We start from the raw sequence: 8,968 nt of genomic DNA, 5'->3' as shown, positions 1-8,968 counted from the left end.
AGTGCCTCAGAGCAAATTCTGCTGAAGCGCAGGCCAGACTTACCGATTTGGGGCAAAATGTATAAGCCCAGATCCCAGGGCTGGCTTTGCAAAGACATGTAGCTGCCTTACGTAGTTTCCTGGTTGCTGCCGACGGAGGAGAGACTCGGGCGGTTTGGCGGCGGGGAGGTTCCCCAAGCCGGCGGGTTTCTTCCTCCCCAAATCGCCCACCGACGGCTCGCGCTCCATCCGCCCCGGCTCTCGGGTCGGCTGGACCCTGCTGCTGTGATTTGCGGGGGAAGCAAATGGACGGGAAAAGCCTGCCAGAGCGGCAAAGCGCCTGCTTCCGCACTGTTTATGTTGAGCAAGCAGATAATACGAATTTAATTGCCGTTCGAATTTAGCAAACGAGAAAATGGAATTTGCTTGTGCAGCTTGCGTTTCTTTCTGGGAGCCTGATTTCCCCCGTGTGCACCGGAGCCGCGCGTGCCAAGAAGCCGCACGACACCAGGCTGCGCAGCGGGTTTCTGCCGACGGAGATCTGCGCTAGCCCTGCCGCGGGGCGAGCTCCCCGCGGCCCCAGACCAAATGGGACCCTTCTGGCTTCCCGTCGTCCGTTTTCCGCCGCCGTTTCGCTGCCGGGAGCCCGCGGCGCTCCGGCCCGTCTCGCCTCGTGGGAGGACGCGGGGGACCTGCGAGGGGGCACGGCGCTCTCCAGCATCCCGGGGCGTCGATGCGACCGCCGGTGTGCCAGCAGAAAGGATGGCCGAGGAACCGCCGCCTGCGTGTCAGAAGTGGCCAACGATTCTAATGGCTCTTTTTCTTTTTGTCCTATTTAAAGCGCTTCAGAAAGGATCCATTTTCAGAAACTGCTCGCAAGTGRTGCCTGAAAATGGGAAACCTGAAATAAGAAAATAATTAAAAACAAACAAGCAAAACTTTTCCCCAGCTCAGCAAAGCAGAAAGATAAGAAATCCTATTTGTCCTGCATTTGCAGTGTACAGATTTCCATGCAGGAGCACAGCTAATAGAGATCAGTACAAATCTTGTATTAGAAAACAAACTATGCTTTTYGTTTCTGGCCCTAGGCTCCTACGTTTGTTATATCTGATCCTGAAGGCAGATTGACAGTTTGGTTTGGATTAAATTCAACACATGGTTTATGCCATGCTTTTGATAAGGCTCAATATTAATCTGATTTTTTTTCATGCAGTCTCTAGTACATTAGCAGCAGAATTGTCCATTCCTAGGAATATTTTTGCAGTGTAACCATTGAGGAATTTATTTCTGGAGGGAAGATGATATTGCTGATTTTAGAAGCTTTCAAGATCCCGTGTAAACCCGAAATCCCTTAGCTTCAGGGGAGGCAGTAAGCTTGACATGATTTGGTCAGGTTTAGAGCTATTTTATCAGCTGATATAGAGAGCGTTTTCCTTGAATATCTTTGTAAAGGCAGCAACATGGATCCGGCTGGACTACTTAGAGGTATTAGAGCAGGTTTCTGTACTTTTACCACCTGGTCATTAGTTCATCGTCCTAGTGAGCAGGGAATGAGGTTTGGTACCGTTTGCACCTGTATGTGCTCGTGAGCTCAGTTTTCCTTGTGGAAATCACGGACATTGCCACCATCCACAGATTCCCTGTGTGATCTCCTGCGGTAGGTCCTGAGATGGGCGTTTGGGTACGTTGCAGGGCCAGGTGGAGGGACACAAGTTATATTTGTTCTGTTGACAAAGGGGCTTCGCTCTCTGGTCGATAGCTTTTAAAACCAGTGTCTTTCGCCGTTGCTGAGTCCCTGGAAAGAAAGTGGGGAAAAAAGGTGCAAGAATGGGGGTGGGGAGGGGGGGAACAAGAAGAGAAAAAAGCAATGGAGGAATTGCTTTTTGCCCTTGACATCTGTGGCTCAGCAGTTGTTTGTCTGGGAACGGAGCCGCAAAGCTTTGAGTTCTGCCCTTGCATGGAAAATACGCGCTGGGAGGCAGCTATCTGTTGTGGCCAGTTTGGGGGCCCCGTCCATCTCTGATAAGTGGGGTGACTTGCGAGTGTGGTTATTTTGTCAGGGATGAATTTAGTCCCAAAGCTGATTGCTAGCCCTTGGAAATAGCTGGCCCTGGCAGGAAGCCTGTTGGTTGTTTGTACAGTGCCAGAATCGGACACTTGAATAGCTCTGACTTGACAGCAACGCTTAAAGCAATTGAGATCCTTATCCGAACTGTGTATTAGCTTCACTGAAAATGAAAGCAACGGAGATGGCGATCAGCGTTGCCCGCGTCGGCGTTGATTGGAGGCTGCTTCCAGCGGCGTGGCGGGGAGCTGGACGCCGGGGTGCGCGGGGGAGCTCTCCCGCGGTGGCGGAGGTCCCTCYGGGCAAGCGTCCTTAGGGGACGTGCTTGTTCCTTAGCCAGACAGCGYGAGTTACCCGTACCCGCGCTGGGCGAGCCGGCCATCTCCAGGCTGAACCTGCAAACGTTGCGCTTGTGCCTGCACAATTAGCACGGCCCCTTGCTCCCCTGAAAGCCGAATAGTTTATTGATTTCTTTGGCCCGCTCACCCCCACCTATTCAGAAATAATGACCCTTCCACCCCAACTCTAAATCACCGCAGCCTGACTCACCCGTAAGCCCTCTAATCTTTTGGGGTTGTTGTTGGTATTTATGCTCGTGGAGGTTTATGATCTGTCGGCACTGGCTGCTGAAATGCTTTATTTATCCATATGCTGGGCCACACAGGGAGCGTCCTTATTCTGGTATCATGTTCAGGATGCTGTAGTTAAGGTTTGTGTCAGCACTTCCATGTACAAACCGTGTTATTCAGGGGTTTTGCAACTCTGTGGAAAAGAAAACCAGCAACCTGGCACAGCAGATCACGGCTCAGAGGCGCGCTGCAAAACCTAACAACCCACTGCCCGTTTAGGGATTATTAGATGGGCAACCTCTTTCCTCGGGGAAAACAGCCAGACACATCCTCCTCCTTTGGGCTGATTTTAAAAAGAAAACCCTCTTTTGTGTCTGCGTAGATGTGTCAGATGGGGAAAACACAGTGAGGTAAGACACAGACGGGAAGCTTCTTCGTGTACTTAAAAATGAATGCCCAGCCTCTTCAGAACAAAACTGTCCTTTTACTCTGAACAAGTTTTCTGAGCTTTCTACAAAAGCTAGAGACGATTTGCAAGAATACAGTCTTCCAGGCCAGCGACAGCAYGTGACTGCTGTACACCTACTGCCATCCAAAAGCTGCAGGATCGAGTTCAGCAGACAGAGCCAGAGATGCCGTTTTCAAGGCTGCAATTAGCTTGTTTAAGTAGCCTTAAAAAAAGAAGAAGGGAAAAAAAAGCCTGTTCCTTCAGCGGAGCTGCTCTTTACAGCCTCGTGCATGCTTCAAAAAACACCTCTGCCCAGTGCCCTCCAGACACGGGATTTAGGGCTTTTTTTTAAATGTTCCCATCAGGGTTGGGTTTAGCCGGCAGGGGCTGCGCGGGCGCGCGTGGCGGTGGGAAAGCGGGAATGCGGCGTTCCTGCTCCCTCTCCGCCCGCGTCGCCCTGCCCCGCTCCCGCCGCAGCTATTCCCACGCGCGGGACCACGTAGCCAGGAGGCTCCTCAGCACTGCAGCCCTCTGAACAGTAGGCGACGTGGTGCATAAATGTGATTTATTGGCATGTTAGCGCAGGAGCTTGTGGGCTTATAAATTACGCTGAGATTTCTCGATGATGGAGGGAGTGCGGTATAAGCAGGAGAGATAATAGGGCTTGAGAATGTGTTTCAAACAAGTTCTTTGGGGAAGGAAAACTTTCTTGGCTGTTTGCAGGTATGCAGCGATGGCTGGCTGGGGCGGAGAAAGAGCATTTAGAGACCAACAAGTCAGGATATTTATTTTTTCTATTGCTCGCTCTTAATGGCTGATGTGTTTTCTAGGCACTTCATGGAACAGCATGGAGCAGAGCAGATACGTCAGAGTGCAAATGCTCATGTATCCCATTATCCCGAGGCAGCAGGCTTGCGTTTGCATCGGGGGATAATTTGTTTAAGCGGCGTTTACCAGCCACAGGCTCTGCCACTTGCATCTGCAAGCAGGAGCAGGCAGCGATGAAGTGCTCTCCGGCCCTTTGTCGGAAAGGGAGCACGCTGTGCGGGCAGGAATTTTACAGGGAAGCGGGAAGGGCCAAATATACGCTCAATCCTTTTGTTATGAGGTACGGCGGCAGTGAGACACGCAGTGCAGTTACTGCTCCAAAGCTGTTTTTTCTCTTTTCCGGGATGGCGCCGGCAGGTGCTGCGCCCGCCGCTGGTGTTGCYGGCAGCAGTTGTCTCCTGGGAGAGCCGCGCTGCTGCCGCGACCCCGTGGGCCGGCCGTGCGGCGCCCGGAGCCGGCCGCAGTGGCTCCCTGGGGTCTCTCCCCTGGACTGTCGCGGTGTCCTGCGCTGGGTCTGCGCCGCAGCGGTAGCCGACAGCTGGCGGGGAAACGCGCAGTCCTGTTAGCTTGTGAGAAGGAACCAGTGGTGGGCAGCGGTCAGGGGCCGCGTTTGTCTGAAGGGACCCGCTCGCTGCTTGCGCGAGAAGTTAGTTAGCGCGCCGTGGGCTAAAAGCATCAGGGATGCTGCAGGAGCRGCGTTCAGGGGCTGCCGCTCGGGCTTGGGAAGCACCGGAGTATGTCTCCCTCGGGGCTGGGTGGGAGCAATCCCCCGCGGTGCTTGGTGCTCCCCTCCGTCCCCTTCCTCGCTTGGCAGGATAAGCGGGAAAGGGGTTGACGGGCTTTCACCGAGCTCTCAACGTAGACTTTAGAATAACTGGCCGATGAGGAAAATCTTGGGTGCTGATATTGAAACAGGCGTTTCACATCTCTTCTGTTTTAACATGGAGCTTTTGGAGCTGATCATACAGCCTGTTAGCAAGATGTGAACCTCTAAGCCATTTCTGAAAAGCTCGGGCTTGTGTCGTGAATGTTTTCAGCGTGAAATTTCGCTCTGCTCTGATGGCTCCTGGAAACTCTGCTGAGTGCCCTGGGGGGCTTCGTGCAGCGCTGTCTAATCTGACGTTACGTCATCTGTGGCTCTTCTCAGCACAGACCAGCGTTCCAGGTAGGGCTGTGCTGCAGAAATGATCTTAAACAGAAAAGGTTAATGGAAAAGTTAATGATCAGTTCATGTGAGTTTTGCTATATGAAGGTGGGTCTTCACAGGTAAGTTGATTTGAAGAGATTTATTTAAACTAAGTAGTATATTCTCAAATGGAAATCGGCTCTATCCGTCTTCTGCTTCAGCAGGGTTACCGTGGTGATATACTGGGTTCAGAGACCAGTCCAAAGAGCACCATCGCGCGTTAGATTTCATAAAATAGCTTGTGCAAAGCAAGCAAAGCGTACAGAAAGATCAAAAGAAAATATCTCCCTTGCAGAGATGGAGGAAATTTTGCATCCTGTGTTTCAAAGAAGTGAATTACTGATCAAAATCATCTCTGGAAAACCCTGTTCCAGAAATAGCTTGCGAGGTGCTTGTAGATAAAGATGTTTCTCATGTATGCTGGCAGAGGACTACGCAGGACAGACGTTTGCTTTCTAGGTGCTTGGTTGTGTTAGCTTGGGGGGAAAGGAAAGGGAAACTCGTCAGCTGTTGGCAGAGCGTGCGACTGAAAGGGTGAAAATGTCTTTGAAGAGCGTGGAGGTGCTCATCTCCCTGCCTGAGGGCTGTTGCTGAACAGCTACACAGTGCTGAGGACTGGCTTTCATAAATTACAGTTTATTTCTTTTTTTAAAGTAAATTGCTGGCCTGCTCCACTTTTCACCCTGTCTGCTCTTCCTTCAGTCTGTGTCACCGCAGGACTTTGCCTCCTCTGAGTACCAGTGGCTTCAGAGAGCTCCCAGGGGCTTGGTCCTTGGAGGTGMTTTTCTGCTGCATCGTGCTGTGGGAGGCTCGTCCCATGGTGTCCCAATTCCCTGCTTTCTCCTGCTCATGAGCCTCCAAAGCTGTTTCCCCAAAAAGCTAATTTTCCTAATTTTTCCTCAAACTAATTTCCTAATTTTCCCCAAAAAACTATTTCCAAACCTAACCCTTTCTTGTGGCACACCAGCTCTGAGCATCTCTGGGCCACTGAATGGACAGGGCAGATCAATCTTATGTCTCCTGCTGTGCATTCTTTTTTTTTTAACATAGCTCTGTACTTTGTTTTTTGGAAACAACTTTTGTGTCCCTTCCTCTTCCAACAATATCTCAAGTCAGGATTTGTTTAATAGACTATTTGGAGATGGTGGAAAAAGACCAAGGGTAGGAAATATGTTCTAATATATTGCCAGCATCACTGGCAAGTGAGAATCGGAAGGAGAAAAAGAAATGCTAGATTGTGGTTGGTATTTTATTGGGCTTTTTGAGCTGTGTAGAAGTCACTGTCTCTGTGAATCATGGTTTGAGGTCTGCAGAGATCTTATTTGCATACAGCTCCTTTCCTTTCACTGTCCTGAGGGCTTTGCTCTGCCTTTCTTTTTGCTCAGTTGTTTAATGGTCTTAGATTTCTGGGTTTGAGTGAAAGCATCTGATTATACTGACTATACCGGAAATCAAAGGGAAACGGTCCCTGTAAGGACCAGGCCAAGGAGGAAACGACCGTGAGGAGGCAATGGGGAAGGGCACCTTTTACCGTTATTCCTCACTGCTGACAAAGCAAGAGGAATCTATTTTGACACTAAAGCTTCGTATTAGTCTGGCAATTGGAGAAGGCCATGGCCACCCATAGTGCTTCCACGAGTCAGCCAAGCACGGCCTTACAGAGCACGTTGTAATACGCTTTATTTAATTAGATCAGGAGGAAGAAGGCACCTATAGCGTGTTGTGTAGCTGTACCATCAGAAGCCTCRATCGGTCATGTGGCAGGGATTCGGTTCTTCCTCGGCCGTTGAACCCATGCTGGTGCTAACCGTTCTTCTTAGAGGGGTGCACATGGTAACCGTGGGACACGCGGACGCGTGGCGTCCTCGCTGGTACCTGCTGTTTCCTCTTGGGGTGGTGTTTCCAGAGAGGTTTGCCACCACGCTGGGCGTCCCCCACCAGATGCTCCACRGAAGAGCTGTAACTCTTCCCTGAAGGAGAGAGAGCCACCCGGGAGACAGCRGGCTTGTACTCGGGGAACACAGAGCCATTGAGGTTGCTATGTATTTACCAGTTTCTGATAATTTTTTTGGTAGTTATACAGACATAAAACGGATTTAATCCTTGGCCCGAACCTGCAAACGTTTCCATTCAGAGTAGTGCTATTGGAGACAGTGGAACTACTTGTAGGAGTAAACAAAATGTTCAGTTGCAGGTGTCTCTAGGTCCCAAATGGTGGAGAAGACAAATTTAAATGTAGAGAAGGAAGGGAGCAAGTGGGAAGGATTTCGTGTCTCAAACAGTTGATGTCAGCCAATCCTAAAAGGAGGAATGGAAAAAAATCAGTATTGGAGGCAGGCTTATGGGAATGAAGGAMAGGCACAACTGAGATATCAACAACATAAATATGGATTAGCCTCAGAGTGAAATGACTCCTGCAACTTCAGGAAATTCCCTGAGGTGCCTCCAGATTTTGTTAGAGGGATTAACCTTCCTGTCTTTGCTCACAACCATTTTCTTATATTCCAGCACCACGTAAATACTAGCAAATCATGGCATGGCTGAGCAGTGACACCTGAGGAGGTTCCTTTCCACCTGGCAGCTTTCCCATGTTGGGCCATAATTTTGTTGTCTTGCCAGACTAAGCAGGAGCAAGACTGGGCTGAGTTTAGTGAAAGGTTTCCAGAGGGGAAGCTGGGTGGAGGAAAAGTGGCACGGGATAATTTGATAAGGTCTCCAGACATCTCTGCTAAATCAGCAGAGTAATGGGAGCGGTGTGCTTTTGGAGAAGCCACCTTTCACGTGAGATTGCTGCTCGTGGCTAATCTCCTTCGGCAGTAGCTCCCGTCTGTATTTTCTTTGCAACTTCAATGGAAAAAGGTGTTCTGAAAATCCTGCCCAAAACTGCTGTGCGCTGCTCAGCAGTTGCCATGATTTACCCTAGAGGGAGTTGCTTTTCTGCAATGGAAGCAAGGATTTCTGTGTGTTCCTTGGACAACATCAAGGGACTGGGATGAAAGGAGCTACCTGTGTAAACATCAGACCATTGCTGTTGTGCCGCCACTGCACATGTTTATTTCTTTTATGGGGAGATCAGTCTCTGGTGATCGTCTGTCTCCTCCTGACTGTTCTGGCGTTTTCCCGCGTATCTCTCGGATTTCCTGTGTCTTTTGCTTTTGCTCCTTTCATCTTGGAGGTCCCACCTGGGATGTTCCTTCACCGCTGACTGAATGGTGCTGTACGAATTGGGAGGGCTCYGGCCGCTCGGTGTTTAGGAAGACGCCCTGAGCCACGGCTGGGTTTTGGAAGGGCTGGACTCCTTTCAGCCGCATGCGTGCACTGGGACGAGGAAAAACAGTTCTGTGCTTCGGGCTTTTCCCAGGTTGTCTGGGTGCYGGGAGAGGAACCGCGGTTGCCTCTCCTCCCTGGCTGACGGCCCTGCGTGGCCATCGGGAGCTGGACACGGAGGACATGTACTCCCGAGGAAGCGTCGAGCAGAAGAGCCAAAGACGTGACTTTAGATTTGATGGGCTGGTGCTTTAATATGGCATCGTAGTTCCAAGGGGGGAATGATCCTGCCTATTTCCAGGGGGATCAGAACCCCTTTTTGGGGTAGGGGGCTTAGGTTTTCTTCTCTTTGTTGTTACCATGGCCAAGCAGGTTTGGATTTGGAGAACCTGCACTGGAAAGAAGTTGCTGCTGCCAGAGGGAGGGAGAGAAAAGGTCAAAAGTGGTTCAAATCTGGGCCCTGGCAGTTGTCTCAGTAACTGGTCTCCTCAGGTCTCACGTGAAGAAGTGAACAAATTGCTTGGAAGTGTTTTTAGGGGAGCGAACGTCGCTTTTGTCCCAGGGAGCACCCCGCTGTGGGGGCTGTCCTGGTTCCCCTGCAGCCCACGGGTGTAGCCCCGCTCCCA

This window comes from Apteryx rowi, unplaced genomic scaffold, assembly GCF_003343035.1.
Source record: "Apteryx rowi isolate R43461 unplaced genomic scaffold, aptRow1 scaffold_18, whole genome shotgun sequence".
Taxonomy (NCBI): domain Eukaryota; kingdom Metazoa; phylum Chordata; class Aves; order Apterygiformes; family Apterygidae; genus Apteryx; species Apteryx rowi.
This window is presented reverse-complemented; position numbering follows the sequence as displayed.